Source organism: Mesoplodon mirus, assembly GCF_964341445.2.
Source record: "Mesoplodon mirus genome assembly, chromosome: 4".
In the NCBI taxonomy this organism is placed as follows: domain Eukaryota; kingdom Metazoa; phylum Chordata; class Mammalia; order Artiodactyla; family Ziphiidae; genus Mesoplodon; species Mesoplodon mirus.
The window spans coordinates 117,092,276-117,110,915 of NC_138979.1; the positions used below are offsets into that span (position 1 = coordinate 117,092,276).

The 18,640-nt window shown below is 33.6% G+C and overlaps 1 protein-coding gene across 3 annotated transcripts in view; it reads right to left on the reverse strand.

The window, feature by feature from the left end:
- Nucleotides 1–18,640, reverse strand: part of NOVA1 (NOVA alternative splicing regulator 1) — a 143,760-nt gene that overhangs the window by 81,689 nt on the left and 43,431 nt on the right. The window contains exon 1 of one of the 3 annotated variants that reach the window (XM_082619877.1): nt 14,812–14,897. The exons of the other annotated variants lie outside the window; for them this stretch is intronic. The gene's annotated coding sequence lies outside the window, so the exon portion shown is untranslated. Of the gene's footprint in view, nt 1–14,811; nt 14,898–18,640 lie in introns of those variants that run through there. 3 annotated transcript variants of the gene reach the window in all.

Sequence of the window (18,640 nt, forward strand, 5' to 3'; positions counted from 1 at the left end):
AACAGCAAAAAGGTAGAAGTAGAAACAAGAGGTATAAAGTTACTACTGTAAAACAGAGAAAAAGTTATGATTACTTAACAATTTGATGACTATCTAGAAAATAAACTAAATACAACTATACTTAATACAGAAGTTGAATAAAATAGACAAAAGTAAAATAGTATAGAAAATTAAGAATTTTCTTACATGTGATTGAATAGTGGCCTCCTGCATAGTACTCATATCCTAACCCCTAGAACTATAAATGTCCCCTTAAATGGCAAGAGGAACTTGCAGATGTGATTAAAGATCTTGAGATGAGGAGAGTACCCTAGATTACCTAGATGGTCCCTAAATATAATCCAAAGGGTCCTCATAAGAGGGAAAAAATGTCAAAGGAGGATGTAGATGTGGTGACAGAAGCAAGATGTTGGAGTTATTCAAGGAAGGGGTCACAAGCCAAGGAAAGCAGGCAGCCTCCAGAAATTAGAAAAGGCAAGAAAAGGGATTCTCCTCTACAGCCTCCAAAGGAACCAGTCCTGTCAACACCTTGACTTTAACCAAATGAAACTGATTTTCGACTTCTGGCCTCCAGAACTGTAAGAGAATAAATAAATTTGTGTTGTCTTAAGATACAAAATTTGTGGTAACTGTTACAGTGACCACAGAAATCCAATAGTGTATAGAACTACAATAATCAGTTAAATATATAAATGAAAAAAAGAATTGAAAAAGCAACTAGGAATGGCCTTAAATAAACAACTAGGAATGATCTTAAGTGAAACATGTTGGACATCTATACAGAAAAAAACTTTGCTAAGACAGAAAAGAAAAATAATCTCAGCTCATATATGAAATCCTAGGTATTATAAGAACATCTTACGTAAACAATTTAATATTTTTAACACAATTTCACTAAAATAAAAAACAAGAATGCTTTATTTGGGAAGGATACTTGGCAAAATGATTCTAAGTTCATGAGGAAAAGAAACATAACAATAAACCAGGATAGTTTTAAAAATTAGGGATAATAGAATCAGAGAATTATTACTCTAGTAGATAATTCAAAATAAAGAGACACTACAAAATCAACAAAAAGTAACACAAGAATTAATGTAACAATGGACCAGAATAAATAACCTTCCCCCCCAAACCGTGGAATACATAAAAATTTAGCATGAAATGAGCACATATCATTACTCAAAAATAATATGGCTGGCATAACTGGAGAAATTACAGTGAGAAATTTTCCTCCAAAATATCTTAAAATAAATTCTATATAAGTGAGGGACTTCCCTAGTGGTCCAGTGGTAAAAAATCTGCCTTCCAATACTGGGGATGCGGGTTTGATCCCTGGTCGGGGCACTAAGATCTCACATGCTGCAGGGCAACTAAGCTGGCAAGCCACAACTACAGAACCCACATGCCATGGAGCCCGCGTGCCACAACTAGAGAGAAGCCCATGTGCTGCAATTAAAGATCCCGCATGCCTCAACAAAGATCCCACGGGATGCATCTAAGACCCAACGCAGCCAAAAAAAATAAAGAAAATAAATAAATATTTTTAAAATTCTACATAAATGAGAGAGTTGCAGCAGCCAAAATTTAGATCAAACCGTAAGTGAGCATACATACAACCTCGGAAGAAGAAAAGTTATTTTAAACACAGACATGAAAGGAAAAGGGAAAGGTGGATACAGGTGACCATATAAAATTCTTAAGATTTTTCATGTGAAAAATACAGTAATTTTTTTTTTTTTTTTTTTTTTTTTTTTTTTTTTGCCGTACGTGAGCCTCTCACTGTTGTGGCCTCTCCCGTTGAGGAGCACAGGCTCTGAACGCACAGGCTCAGCGGCCATGGCTCACGGGCCCAGCTGCTCCGCGGCATGTGGGATCTTCCCGGACCGGGGCACGAACCCGTGTCCTCTGCATCGGCAGGCGGACTCCAACCACTGCGTCACCAGGGAAGCCCATAATAATTGTTTTATATAATTTGGGGGGAAGGCACAGATGGGAAGAAATGGGCCAAGATTTTAAAAGCACACAATTATCGGGAATTGGAAAATATCATGAGAAACAGACACAGGCATAAATTACTGCTAGAACTGTGAACTGATTTCAATTTCCTGAGATATAATTTGGCAATGAATACTCAAATATCTTAAAATATTGTATATACTCCTATGACCCACTATTCTATGTTCAGTAATTTATCATAACAGATCATAAGTGTACACAAAAACTTAAACACAATAATATTCATTGTGTTTATATTTTAAAAGATTAAAACAAGTATACAATAAGGGATTGATTAAATATAACAAATGCCTAAGATGGGATATTCTGTAGACACTGAAAAGATCATGCTTGTGAAGAATGAAGAATATATACCATCTAAATATGCACATGGTACAATATTAATTGAAAAAAGGTAAAAAGCTCTCTATACAGTCTGATCTCTATTTTATGGATAATGTGTATTAAGACTAGAAGAAAGCATAGAAATACATTTATAAGAGCTATTTTTATCTTTAAAACCTTCCCTAATTCATAAAAATAAATGATAATTTTACATTCAGAAACATTTTAATTAGAATATAGGAAAATGGAAGAACTCAAGATGGGAAGGTTTTTCCTTTCCTTCTAAAAGTAATGAAAAAGTCAAAAGAAAAATCCTTCATTGATTTGACTCCATGAAAATATAAAATTCTTTGTATAAAAAAATGCCATAAACAAAGATAAAGACAATTGACAAAAGGGAAAAACACAAGTACATGGAACAAATGGCTAATATCCTTATATTATCCATTTGACAAAATATATTAATTTTGGCCAACAATATTCTACCCCAGAGGGCATAGCAGTAAACAAATCAGAGTAGATACCTGCTCCCATGGTTCTTTCATTCTCATTGGAAAGGACAGGTAAGAAGGTAACTTCAAACAGTGATTAGTGCTATGAAGACCATAAAATACTGGGGAAACACACAAACAAACAAAAACCCCAGAGGCAGTAACGTGATGGAATGTGAAAGGGGTGAGAGGGATGTAGCACTAGAAAGTTGATAACAGTTCCGCTAAGGAGGTGACATTTGAGCTGAAACATTAATGATGAGACATAATCACCATGTAAGGATCTGAGGAAGAGGGATCCAGAAAATGGATAACCACAAGTGCAAAAGCCATGAGGCAAGACAAAAATTAGCCTGTTTGAGAAGTGGTTGAAGTGTCTTGAGCATAAAGGGCAGTGGGGAGACTGAAATAAGATGTAATCAAGAAATCTCAAGGCCAAATCATGTTTGGACCTTTAAATCATCATAGAAAGTTAATATGGCATTTCAAAACAATAAGGAAAATATCAACATCCCCAAACAAGACTAGAAACAATTCACAACTGAAAAAATACAACTGATCGATCAATACACACATTAAAATTTCAATCTACCTAGTAATCAAAGATAAGCAAATTAAAATAGCAAGATACAATTTTTTACCTTTCAAATTGGAAAGCTATCACAAATCATCATGTATATACAATGGCAGTGAGGTGAGAAAATGACAAAATTGTTATTTATGCTAGCAAAAAATGAGGAAAAAAACTAAGTAATCAAAAATAGAGGTGTAATTTAAATAAATTATGGTACATTTCTGCCCTGGAAAAGTGTGTGTCCATTAAATCTTTGAAGAATATTTAATGTTTAATTATGTCTGATACTGTTGATTACACCATTTCTAATCCATTCACAAATTCTAACAGTGCCCCTCCAAAACATCATTTCTACTTCAAAAAGCCCTAAGCCACCATAATTTCTAAGACTACTGCAATAACTTCCTCATAACTACCTCTTTCTAGCCCCTCACCCCTTCCCTTGTTAATCTTCTCTACAGCAGGGAGAGTGATTTCCTCAGTGTTAATCATCATAACATTCAAGTGCCCAATATGTATTCACATTTTAACTATAATAAAATTCTCCTTACTATGTATGGTCCATGTGAGCTCACCCCGTGTTATCTCATAAACATCTCCTTTTGCCACTCTCTCCCCTTAACAACGTTCAACACACACAGCATTTGTCTCTGTTCTTTGAACCTGCCAAACTCATTCAGATCCAAAGACTTTTGTCCTTGTTATTCCTGATACCTGGAGTGTGATTTTCTTCCTCTGAATCATTTAGAGCTCAATTTAAATATCCCTTCTTTAAAGAGGTCTCCTCTTGCTATCCTAGCTAAAGCATACTCCTCCTCAACACTTTTATCACATGCACTTAGTTCCTTTAGAGTATTTATGCCTATGTGAAATTATTTAGTGTTATATGTCTTTCTCTTCACTTATAAGAGTATAAGCTCCACTAGAGCAGAGACTTTCTGTATTCCCAGCATACAGGACCTAGAGAACAGTACTACAAAATAAACATTTATTGAATGAATGAATGAAGAATGAGAATAGAATACTATATAAATAACAGAATGTTGATTATATTAAATTTACTAAGTGACACACAAACCACCAATAGATCATATAATATATAGCGTATAAAAGCAACATATGCCAATGTTAATATAAATATGGGCGAAACTGGAAAACAGATTATAAAACATACATAGGCTTCAAATTTTATTTTTATATAAACCAAAAGAAAATTTAACTGACTTGAAAATTTATCATTTTCAAAGAAATAACTGAGACACTTAAATATTAAAAGTGAATTTATAAAATTAAGAGCTCTTACGTATGTACATGTGAATGTATGTAGACAGATGATAGACATATGTAAATAAATATATACACATACTACTAAAAGAAAGATGAGAGGAATGAGAAGAAAATAGGATTATACTAATCAAAATATTCAAAATTATAAACTGAAAAGGAATATTTTTTAAGAGAACACATTTAAGAGGTCATCTTATTTCTATATAACACTGACATTTATTCAAATAATTTTATGAAACACTCTAAAAAACCACAGTAAGCCCATATTCAATCTGAGCTGAAATGATAGCACATTCATAATGAAAATTTTCATAAACCAGTGATTATCTTCAAAGACTATAAGAAGAAAAGGCAAAGAGGAAAAATAAGCTATCTATAAAGTTCTAGCACAGGAAGCATTAAAATAACTTTTTGACGTTTTAAAAATGCTTTTTATTTCAAAAAAACCAAAAATAAAAAATGAGAAATGACTATATGTTATAATCTAAAAAATGAATATTGTCAATGACCAAGATAAATAATGGCCCAAAATATAGTGAAAAAATTCTCAATTTAAATATAGAAAAAGGGGGCTTCCCTGGTGGCGCAGTGGTTGAGAGTCCGCCTGCCGATGCAGGGGACGCGGGTTCGTGCCCCGGTCTGGGAAGATCCCACATGCCGCGGAGCGGTTAGGCCCGTGAGTCATGACCGTTGAGCCTGCGTGTCCGGAGCCTGTGCTCCACAACGGGAGAGGCCACAGCAGTGAGAGGCCCGCGTACCGCAAAAAAATAAAATAAAATAAAGCGATTCCATTTTTAAAAAAATAAATAAATAAAAATAAATAAATGTAGAAAAAGGGAACATTCAATTACCTCCTTGAGAACAGTGGGCTTCCTCCCAAGACTCCACTGAAAAATACGATGTGAAATTGTTTCCACTGTTTTTCTATTAAAAATCTTCCAATTCAGTTTTGCTTTATTGACCCAATTCCCTGGTACTTAGGGTAAGGCTGTTTTTTTGTTTTTGTTTTCTGTACATGTGTGATTGCTTATCTGTCTAGAATAGTCTTGAGTTATTTCATTTGATTGTATCACAGATCTGGTAGGAGCTTCACCTCTGGCAAGTTAATGTCCACAGGTGATGTGGAAAGAGGTTGAAAGGGCATATGGTAAGCAATTCGTGCATGTTCTTGGATATTACTCTTCTTAGGAGGCCACTGTATTTTACTAGGATAAATCAGATCCACAGTGGGACTGGGAGTTGAGTTGACTTCAAAAGAAACTTGCTTCCCATTTGTATTACGTATGTCTAAAAGAGCTAAAAAGGGACTAATGTAAAAAGAGAACTAACCCATTAGTTGTCTTCTGCTAAAATTATTTTCTCAAAACTGCCTGTAACTCCATATTTTAAAAATAGGATCAAAGGAAAAAAAGACTGAACTCAGTGTGTAAGTTATAACAGGAGCCTACAAACTAGCATATATACTAGCATATGGCCAGTAAAATTTGCTTTCACATAGTTAGTACCAAGCCAAGTCTTCTTAATAAATTATTGTTCAGAATTCATTTAAGGTACTTTCCTGGTAGTGTTAACATTAATAGGAAAATTATCTAGTTGGAATAATGTGTGACTGATTTTAAATGTGGGACTGACCTGTGTTTTAGCAATCCATTCAATATTTTTAAGAGTTAAATACCAAGAATCAACTATCTCACAATTAATTGAGTGAACTTAGAAAGGATTTACTGAGAATATTCTCTATGGAAATCACAAATGTGAATAATATGTGGTTTCTACTCTCAAGGAAAATGGAATATAAATAGAAAGACAAAACTAGTACACAAATCTTGGTAAGTGATAAGTAATGAACTAGAGTTTTATCAGTAAATATAGAATGAAGCATACTGATTTAAGACATCTTAAAAGCAAAACAATTTTAGAATCTGGAAATAAATAGAATGATATTAAAATCAAAGGAGAGGAGAGAGCAATAATATTTTGACCCTACGTCACAGGTTTATGGTGAAGCCACAGCAAGAATGATTTAGATTGGGAGGCAGAATGAGAATGGAGAACTAAAGATCTGGTTTGGTTTCAGACAAGCTGAATCTGTCACAACCTGCAGCGCAGTGGGAAAATGTGGAGATAGAATTTCAAAAAGAAGCATAAAAAATAAATATCAATTAATGGCCAATTTTCTTATTATTTGCATTTACCTCCGCAACATGAGTAAGGTATTATGCCGTGGAGCACTAACATTAAGTATAAAATAAAGAAGTAGGTTTCTGATGAATTTTAGAGCTCTTTACAATTTAATTTTTAACATTTTACTTGACCCACTGAAACGGTTTCTATACTAAAGTCCTAGACAATATCACAATTAAAAAACAGAAAGAGCCATTTAAAAGGAAAAAGAGAAGACTGACAAATTTTAAAAGAGAAATATATTTCAGATAGTATATTTTGAAAAACTATATTTTTAAGTATTAATTTTCCTATATGATGACAGGTGGCTATACATACCAGATGCTTCCTAAAAACACCCCTGAATTTTAGTTTTCCCAAGTATGCTCATGAAAACTTAGAAAAATAGAAATTTGTTCTTTCTAATATCAAACTTCCATCACATAGCAATATTCACCTTAAACTAAGTGAAAAATACAAGAATAATTAATTTTACTAATTTTGTAAAGTAAATAGAATGTCTGAATTACTGCAATGGTTGGGAAAAGAGTAAAGTAGCAGTAATAAATAGTTTCTTGATACCTAGACGCACTTTGTCATATTTTACAGTTTGTTCCTTCTTATGAAAATACAAATACAAAAGTCTATTGGTACAAGAAATATGACTTCATAAAGTAATCATATATATTACAATTCCTTGCATTAATGCTGCTTGAAATTCATCTGATCCTGAGATTTGTCATATTTACCATTTCACCTGACATAAAGGTCAGAACATCCATTCACCAAGATTCCCAGCCTAGGAAGTGTTAATTGATAAAAATCAACAATCAAGTATTAAAGTGTCACTAGTTATATTGGTGAAAGTTAGTAAATAAGGTAAAAATCTTTCTTTGAAATTTTAAATGAGATAATCCATATTTAATAGCAATGTGGAAATAGGAGCAAAAAATTATGGGGATATTTTATTGATAATTGATTTATCTTCTCTCAAACTTTAATGATCTGATTTGAAGAGAACACATTTTTTTTCTATTTTACTTCTTAGTATACTATCTATACTCATTTGGAACTTTCCAGAAAAAAAAAAAAGATTTTTAAACATCAAAGGAATTTTTCAATTATTTCTACTTACAATACCCTTTTGACTTCAGAATTATCTAATTATCATATATTTACCTGACAATACATATTAAAGAATCCTACTTTTGGCTAAATTTCAGCAATAAAGATTGCATTAAATTATGTTGAGGAATGGCAGAAATTCAATGCTGCATTCCAAACTGTTTAAGTCACTTCTGCACAGCAATCACTCAAAATAACAATACAATAAAGTCTGACTGAAACAGCACTTTACTCCCAACAAATACAACTTCAATTTAATTTTCTGTTAAGGAATACTACTCTCTCATAACCAGTGTTCTTGGTGACCAACAGCTTGATTTTTCACCATTTCTGACCACATTTTGTGATACAATTTGAAACCTTGAAGAATTAAAAAAAAAAAAAGAAAGAAAGAAAGAAAATCTGATAACGGAAAGAAATTGTATTTTTTTTTTCTAACTTTCAACCTGAACCTGCTTGGATTACCTGGTTATCCTTATTTAATCATCACTGACACTCTATCAATTGGAATAAAACAAGGAAGAAAAACAAAGAGATGCAAGGGAAATGGAAGAAGATTAACTGAGCCAAAACACAACTAAAACCTAAAATGCACTTGCCTAAGAATGAATGAAGGGCAATACCACTGGCTTAAAAAAAAAATCAGAGGCATAAAAAATAATTCTTGCACCCTCAAATATTTTTGGACTAAGGATATACATAAATAAAAATAGAAGTATTAACTACTCAACAGTAATATTATAAACCCCAATCTCAGTGTTTAGAAGAGATTCATTAATTCAGCAAATAATATACTGAATATATAACAGAGAACAGCAGTAAGGGATTCACCAAGAAACAAGTCAGTAGCTGTCTTAAAAATGCTCACAATCTAATAGGAAGACAGACATATTTATAGATAATACAATAATACTTTAAACAAAGTATTAGTGAAAACACAGAACACACTAGAGAAAAGCATTTATTCTAACTGCCAAGACCAATAAAGACTTCACCTAAATTGGACATCGAAGACTGAGTAAGATTCTATCAGGAGGAAAAGCTAGAAAGAATATTCCAAACTCACAGGATAGCCTAAGACAAGGTATGGAGATACAGAAATGGATGAACATTCATAGATATGCCAGCTCCCCATAATGGGCTCAGTGCAGGTGATTTAAAAGGATATTAAAATGGGAATTTTCCTGTTTTCTCCGTTTCCGCTAAGGACCCAAAGCTGAGAACAATGGGTTCCAAGTACTAGAGCTGAGGTGACACATCACCTGTGCAACACTTGGAAAGAATGTGGCCAATAATTGCTCATGCATCCTTTAGTCTATTATTCACATAAAAAATATAAGCATCTATTGGAGGAGGGGAGTTTATAAATTGTTTGGGGAAGGAATAGAACAATGATTCACTCAGACTTTGGCCTATGCCCTTCAGAATACAGGACACTTAAGGAATGGTACAGGAACTGGACTTAGGTCTGAAAAAAAAATCTAAAGGCAAGAGGGCAAGATGACCTCACTCCAGGCTACTACCTCAGAAATGGCCAAGAATTCCATTTCAGAGATTGTGGAGTACAGAATTACATTTTCCCATAGGACAGATAAGGATCCCTGGGAAAGGAACTAGCCCTGAGCCATTTTTAAAGAAACTCTACCCAAAGGACTACAAAAGGAACAAGATAACCCCAGAAGAAAGAGGCTGGAGGTAAACCAGAAAGTCAGAGACTAAGGAAGGTAGTCAAAGGAAGACAAAGGAAGTATCAAATTACAACTGGGTTATCCTCAGACAGTAGGAATCTTTGATAAACCCCAAAAAGCAAGAGAAAGAATCCATTCAGATTTCCAACATACCTTTACTACCAATTAGTTGTTCTCTATTTCTAATCTTGAATCTTTGGAAGACCCAGGAGCTGCACAGTGTGTAGGGAGGAAAAATAAGGCAAAAGAAATTAATACAAAAGTCTACTAGTTGACATGTCCTGTTCCCCTTCCCCACTCAGATTTTTAAGACTGCTTTGAGTAAGGTTGATGTAAGGGAGAAATTTTACATTGGATGACAGTTTGGAATTTTAATTTCTTAGCCTGTTTTTTTTACTGCCTGAAAACAGTCTATTTTGCAATGCCAAAGAGTGAGGAAAGAGGAATGACAGAGAAAACAAAAGAACAAGAGAGAGAGAAGAGCAAGAGGAAGAGAAAGAGTAAGAAGAGCAAGGGAAGGGCAGAACAAGGATAGGTACTTGAACAGCACTGAGACAGAAAAAATAATATTCAAAATGGGATTTTGGGTACAGTGACAGAAAAAAATAAAGTAACTTTCTGCTTGTACCCTGGTGAGTCCATCTCTTTTAATAAACCCACAGAGAGTGCTAAATGGTGGGCAAAGTAGTCTGATTATAAAGCGATAATTTTGATTTGATTATTGTGAAGTCTGAAATCTAGTCTATAAATATAGAAAAATTAGGGCTTCCCTGGTGGCGCAGTGGTTGAGAGTCTGCCTGCCAATGCAGGGGACGTGGGTTCGTGCCTCGGTCCGGGAAGATCCCACATGCCACGGAGCGGCTAGGCCCGTGAGCCATGGCTGCTGAGCCTGCGCGTCCGGAGCCTGTGCTCCACAACAGGAGAGGCCACAACAGTGAGAGGCCCGTGTACAGAAAAAAAAAAAAAAAAAAAAGAAAAATTAAAGTTATTTTTTTAAAGGAGTACCAATCATATAATCATGTACATACTGTGAATTTGTTTAGGGAGAACTTACATCTATTTTTAAATGTTCACTCATGTCCTGAGTTGCAGAAACTCTGTTAAGTACTGGGAAAAAGAAGTTAAAGGCAGATTCCACCTTCAACGAGTTTACAGAAAGAAACACACAAGAACAGGAATAAGCAAAGCCTACAGGATCGTGTACAAGGGTCACCTAACAAAAGTATAAAGGATGAAGCAGTAGGAAACACCTCAGTTAAGGAGAAATTAAAGTTAGGTCTAGGGCTTCCCTGGTGGCGCAGTGGTTAAGAATCCACCTGCCAATGCAGGGGACACAGGTTCGAGTCCTTGTCCAGGAAGATTCCACATGCCACGGAGCAACTAAGCCCATGCGCCACAACTACTGAGCCTGCACTCTAGAGCCCGTGGGCCACAACTACTGAGCCCACATGCCACAACTACTGAAGCCCACGTGCCTAGAGCCCATGCTCCACAACAAGAGAAGCCACCGCAACGAGAAGACCACGCACTGCAAAGAAGAGGAGCCCTGGCTCGCCGCAACTAGAGAAGCCCGCGCGTAGCAATGAAGACCCAACACAGCCAACAATAAATAAATAAAAATAAATAAATAAATTTAAAAAATAAAAAAAATAAGTTAGGTCTAAAGGATTAGGTTGAGTTATATAGATGATAGTAGCCTAGGGATTAAGTGGTATGTGAGTGGTTGGAAAGAATGCTGCAGGCAGGCAAAGGCCCAAAGAAAGCATGGCATATTTTGGGAACTGTAAAAAGTTCACTAGCAATCAATCAATCAATACATGCAGTCTACAAGGAAAGAAATAAAGTTGAGAAGCCAGTTCAATACCTGGACAGGGAATTTAGATTTTATCAAAAGAACGATGGAGGCCACTGAAAGGTTTTAGTAACACTCATTTTTCATATACTGCATATCTAGTATATGCTAAACACTCTTTCACATGTTTGATTGTTTTTTCCTCACAACAACCCTGTGAGGTAGGTGTAATGATTTCCAATTAACAGATTGAAAAAAAAAATCTTTAATTTGTTAAGCAAGTTACACTTGATTAAATAGCTACAAGGTGGCAATCAGTGTGCCAACCATACTTCAGAAAATACATTAGGAAGATGATACACACACACACACACACACACACACACACACAAATATTACCTACAACACACTGAAATTTCAGAGTTAAAAAAATGTTTTAAGTAATAATGCTTGTTAATTCAGTATTAAAGATAAAAGATTTGTGGCATTAAATAGTTCTTCAAGCAAACTTATACATTTAAAATTTTCAACTAATTCGATTTATATTGAGAAATACCTGCAGAATTCATGAAAACAGACAGGAATTAATCTATATATAAAATAAAATATAGCAAAGATTGAGGTAATTATATGATGATTTTATCTCAATATATTTGCCAGAGGTTATTTGGGAAATATATTTGAAAGTTTTTTTATCTCCCTATAATATCACAAAAATTTGTTCAGACAAATTTGGTAAGACAATTTTTTAACAATCTGTTTGGGATGGATCTAAAAATGTCTTTAATTTAAAAGATAGAGTATGTACTTTGTAAAACTGAGAAGAGTATCGGAGGATTTAAAAATATATATTGAAACTCCATTTAAAAATGTGTGTTTTTTAAAATTAATTTAAATTAAAATCTACAAAATATACTTCTCTGTAGCTTATTTTCTCATCAGTTTCACTTATTTCTTCAGCTAGTCTTAATATTTCTTTTTAAAATCTTTAATTGAAAGCTAGATATTGTTAGAACATTATTGCTGGAAGTCTAAGTATATATAATTATTTAGAAATTTCTATTATCTATGCATTTGATTCATTTTTCCTGTTTCAAATAGAAAATTATAATGGGGGTGGATGAAAAAATAAAGGTTTCATTAAGATTAACTGCTCTTGATTTAGTATTTATTTCTGAATGCCAAATTATTAAGAGAGTATAAATTAAATAATAAGCCTGACCACAATTCTAGTTCTTCAGAATATGATGAAGAGCACTCTCTTGGAAAATAAACAATTAAATAGAGATATTAGATATCTATAAGATACTTTATGCAATGAGGATAATTTCTAAATAAACTAATGTTTCAAATATACAATTGAACTGAAACACCAACATTATTTTTGATTACACAAGTAGTACATGTTCATTAAATTCAAATAGTACACAAGTGTATTAAATAAAAATGAAAGTTTCCATATAATTCCCTTTTCCAAATACCATATACTGGGAGTATATTAAAGTATAAGTTTCATATGAATCTAATAAGTTGTTAAACTTCATCATCCACGGAAGATCTAATATATAACAATTAAATATCCTGTGTAACTGAAAAATATATACTCACATATGCACCACAGGTATAGTTTGTACCTTTTCACCAACACATTAAAATAATATATAAAACATATGGCCTATTCTGTCAAATATGATTACTTCAGTTAATAAGATGAATGGGATTAAGTAATACTTACACTGCATGCAGAAAATACAAAGGAACCAGTTATAGCAAATAGAATATTTCACATACTGATAAAATACCCTCTTGCTAGAAATACGTAAGTATATTATATTATGTCTAAACTATATTTTTAAAAATACTAATGTTCACTTTTTTAACGCTTTGACTATTGAGTGAAGTATTAAGTCTATGCAAGTAAGGGGTAAAATCTCCTTAAAATGTTAGTTTTTTGGTAATATTTAAGTGCATTCTTTTCTGAATGTAAATAAAGTCTAGCTTTTTCTAATCTGCTTGATGCTCCCTGATGAGAATCATACTGTATTTATTCTCAAAAATTTTTATTTCAAAACATTGGGGTTAACTCCACTATAAAATTAGAGACAGTTTAAAATCTTTGTAGGAAATCAGACCTCCTCTTTTGATTCTAAAATAGCATCACTCTGTATTTAATTAGTACAAATAATATTCTAACTGGAACAAAATCACTTGCACCAAAATATCTTGGTTACATAATGTAAGGTACAATTCTCAATACATAGAATTCTACCACTGAGTTAAACAGAAAACACTTAAAGGTCTCTAGAAAATAATTTCTTCCACCCACCTCATTTTACAAGTAAACAAACTGTGGCCCAGAAAGGCTTTTATCTGCTTTCACTGAGAATCTACAGTATAGAGACGTACACAAATATCATTTAAGTTATGACACATACTTTAAAGTTGCCTAAAACAAATGACACTATGTTTTATAAGATTAAGACTTTCTGATGACTGAGACCCTAATTTCTTGCCACAGAAATGTCTATAGATGCACACACACAAAGATAACTAGTAAGTCATACTACTGACTAAAAAAAAGCAAAACAATGAAATATAACAATCCATATCATATTGTTTAAAAATAGACATAGCAGTTCCTAATGCTATTTTCCTGTCCTATAAGTTATAACCATGCCAAACTATTACAAAAGCAGCATTCTCGTAAAATTGCTTTTACAAAAGGAAAAAAGGAAATTATTAAACAGTTAAATGGGAGGGAGAGACTAAAATATGTGATGTGGAAGTTCAAATATTTACTATTTATTCTCTCCCACTCTTTCTTTCAATATGTTAAAAAGTTCAAACTCAATGTTTCTAAAACAAAAAATCAAAACTACATTCATCACAAACTGGCTTTGTTGCAAAACTTTCATGAGAAGAGTGAAAGTATTAAGACTAAGGCATACAACACTGCAAGGAAAGCTAATTAGGATGTTTCTGTTGAATTATAAGTTGATTTGCTACTTTAAGAGCACAGCTCTAAAATCTTATATAATACTGATTTGCTTATTTGAAAAATATTTAAAAACAAATTGATTCTCTTAAGTTGCATTAAAAGCGAAGTATTTATAAAAGCATTTTAGTTACATTTGCTTTTAGAATAAAATAATTTCTGAGCAGTGCATCCATTTGTTTGTTATTTAATCAGTACCAATCACAAATTAGATGACCTTAAAATAAAATTTAGAGCCAGGGAGAGCAGCACTAAGTTTAACTGACCTCAATACATTTTTAAATGATGCTTCCCAGTTTTTTGTTATTCTCTCATATTGGGTTTTCCAGTCTAGGGCGGGTACACAAGAAACTTACAGTCTATGTAGTACTCCTAGTCAGTTTCACTCTGCAGATGGCACAGTGGAGAAATACCTTCTGTACAGGACCATGTACAATTTCTTCTACAGCTGTCAGCACCTAGGGGAAAGTGCGCTGTTAAACAGTTGCTGCGTTCCACCTCAGAAGTGGCTGCAATTCGGTGGTGGGTGAAGTGACTCCTGTACATATATACAGGGATGAAAAGTACTATAGAAAATGAAAACATTTAACAACAGAAGTGGCTGTCTGAAAACTGTGCCACAGCAAAGCAGAATACATCATTCAGTCACAAGAGCCCTACACAGATAGGCTACTATTCACTTAAAAATTGAATGTTAAGAATGAGAAGGAAAAAACAGAAATACAGTTATTCAATTCACAATATAACTAGAAATCATTGTTAAAATATATGTTAAAAAATTAAACCCAAGCATTATATACTGATTTATAACATTATTTCTATAGTAATTTACCTAAAACCAGGCAAATGTATATAGTACGATTCTTTATTCTGTTCAGCCAATTTAATACTTCTGTTTTAGATAACAATTCAAGGGGTAAAAAAAAAATAGGTGAGATATCAAACCTGAAGCATAAGTAACATGAAAATATCTAAAACGAACTGTAAGAAAAAACATTCTGAAATTCTTAATTACTTCATATTAAAAATTTTATAAAATAACCAGTCCTCAACTACTAGCAATGGTTATTTTTCATAAAAGGGAGCTTTAAAAGTGACCTCTTCTCCAAAGTCACAGTGAGTTAGGATCTAAACACATCTTCATCCTTAACCCATATAAACAATGAATTAACCAATTATATGGTAACTTTAGCTCATTAATACATAAAATTATTACTATAACCTACTTTTATTACAAAACAACATCCTTTCTACATGATTTATCTTTGATGGAATCAGAAGATAAAATCCAAAAATTATTCTCTGAGAAATATCACTGAATCACTAGGCTTGAAGGTACTATCTTTTTAATCTTCTATCTCTAGGCACAGCTACTATATTTATGCTAATCTGAAGAGGTAACTGATTACATTATTTCAAAATATCACATTTAGGTTCCTGAAACAGACTGAGAATGCTTTGATGTGAAGTCCAACAAATATGACCATTAAAAAGTGTCCCATCCATCAAACTTATCTGAATCTCACTTGCCATAACAGAATTTATTCTGGCATATATTCAGTGAAGTTAGAGGTAGCCGACAATTCCCTTCAGCTTTCTTAAATTCTTTCTATAATAAGGCATAATGTAAATGAATATTATTTCCTTTAAGTGACAAGAAGTCATAAAGGAAGAAAGAAGTACAGAGTTTTCCAGTGTCTTCATTAAAAGACATGGATCAGGGCTTCCCTGGTGGCGCAGTGGTTGAGAGTCCGCCTGCCGATTCAGGGGACACGGGTTCGTGCCCCGGTCCGGGAAAATCCCACATGCCGCGGAGCGGCTGGGCCCGTGAACCATGGCCGCTGAGCCTGCGCGTCCGGAGCCTGTGCTCCGCAACGGGAGATGCCACAACAGTGAGAAGCCCGCGTACCGCAAAAAAAAAAAAAAAAAAAAAAAAGACATGGATCAGAGATCCCCAATCTGGGGTCTACTTATGGGAATTAGGAAACCTAGGAATTCTGCAAAAGTGCAGGCTAAAATAAAGACATATTATACAGGTGTATAAGTACATTTTTTTCTAGGGGAAATGGACTTCTGTCAGGTTCTCAAAAGGCTCTGTGATTTTCCAAAAAAAGTTTAAGGGACTACTGATAAATTATGTGAAGACACCCAATTGAGTAAGCAGCAGTAATCATTTAAATAAAATGCCTAAATCTGAGCAGCTCATTATGTAAAATGAGTAGCAGACACAGGGATGTTCCAACCATTAAATGAAATAACTCACTTAAAGCACCTAATACTGACCTATTATTATCAGTAATAGCAGTAATTGTTCAAAAGAGCTATGTCAAAAAAAACTTCCTTATAGGGTCCCATCTTTATTTACTGCTACATAACTTCATAATATATTACTTTTACTTAGCTGCATCTTCTACTTTTATTTAGGTGTGTCCTCTAAAAGACATCAACATCACAAGCTATACATTTCTGCATTATGTTAGATACAAAAATGCTAAATACAAGTTTTGGAACACTGCTACATACTCCTAGAATCTACATTTCCCCAGAAGCCACACTGGTCCCTTCTATGACACAGTACTTACTTGGAAAAGGCTCAGATACGAAAAACATTTGGCTTCAATTGTTTATATAAAATAATTTCACCTCCTTTATCAGTCTTGCCTTTCAAACATACAAAAAAATCTAAATTTGAAGAATCTATCAAGGAAACACATTTTCTGAAAAAGTTATACATATAACACTTTTACTTTCACATATCATTTTCTTTACTCAGGTTAGTTTTCTGAAGATAAAAGATATAACAAACATTCATACATACACAACCTTTAAAAAGAATCCTTGTGTTACAACATGTAGATTACCCTTACCTTTAAAATGAATTCACAATATTCAACATCATTACAAAATCATGTGCATGGTGCTCTTCAAGATTGTGGTAACTTTTAAATACCCATCAAAAAATGACAAATGAACTGTTACCATGTATTAAAGATGCTCAGTGAAGGAAGAGGTTGGTAAATATATCTGAAGTAATAGCATACAGTGCAACTATATAGTTGGTTCCCAATCATTTCAAATGTCAAGTACCTTTCCTAGAGTCTTCTCATGATAGGAGTTATATTTTATATATTCACACACTAATAAAATATATAGCAGTAAGAACAAACGGTACAGGCTTTAAGTAAAGATACAGAAGTAGAAGAGAAACATATTAAGCATTCAGAGTACTGCAATGAAAAGAATAAGACTAGAATATAGAGTACACGGAGGGGTCAGTGAGGAGAAGGACAGAGGCACAGGCCCAATTATGCTAAGGAATTTTTGAATATTTTATTCCAGAGGATGGCATTTGAGAAGTATTTTATAAAAATCATTTCTAGTAGCAGCATGGAAAATGAACTAAAGGTGTAGATGGTTCAACTGGGATGACAACAATGGGAATACATAGTTAGGAATAATAAAAGATCTGTAAAAAATTTTTAAAGTATACTACTCTGTAAAACACTAGAAGGGTAAACATTGTTAGATAAATCAAAGCTATTTCTAAAGTTTGAGTATAGAAACTAGCATCCATTCATTCATTTATTCACTCAACGAAAACAAAAAAAAATCGACTGTCTTCTATGCATCAGGTCCCATTTTAGGCACTGGGCAAAGCACTGAACAAAGGAGCCAGTGACTTGCTCTCTTTAAGATTATATGCAAATGGAAAAGACAGATAATAAACTATTAAATATACAATAAAATGTAAGAAAATGATTCACATATGAACTAAAAGTAAAGCAAGCCATGGGAAAAGAGTGACAAATACACTATTTTAACAGTGTACAAAGAAAACCCAAGGAAGCAGCATTATATGAATGAAGAATGAAGTGGCAGGAGCCTACAGACTGACTATCTGAGGTAAGAACACTGATGGAACAGTGAGAGCAAAGCCCTGAGATGGGAACAAATGGTGGAACTGATGGTAGCCAACAAGAATGGCAGTACTCGCAAGACTATGATAAAATTTACATAACAGACTATCAGGTGGGACTTTTCCCATTGCCAGGGATTGGCATTACAACCCAAGACTAGGAACAAAGAGTCACCAATCAAGTATTTCACGTTCAAAAGACAGCCTAAACAAGTGACAGCCAACTACCTCTCCACCATAACCGAAACATCTTTACCTTCCTCAGTTCC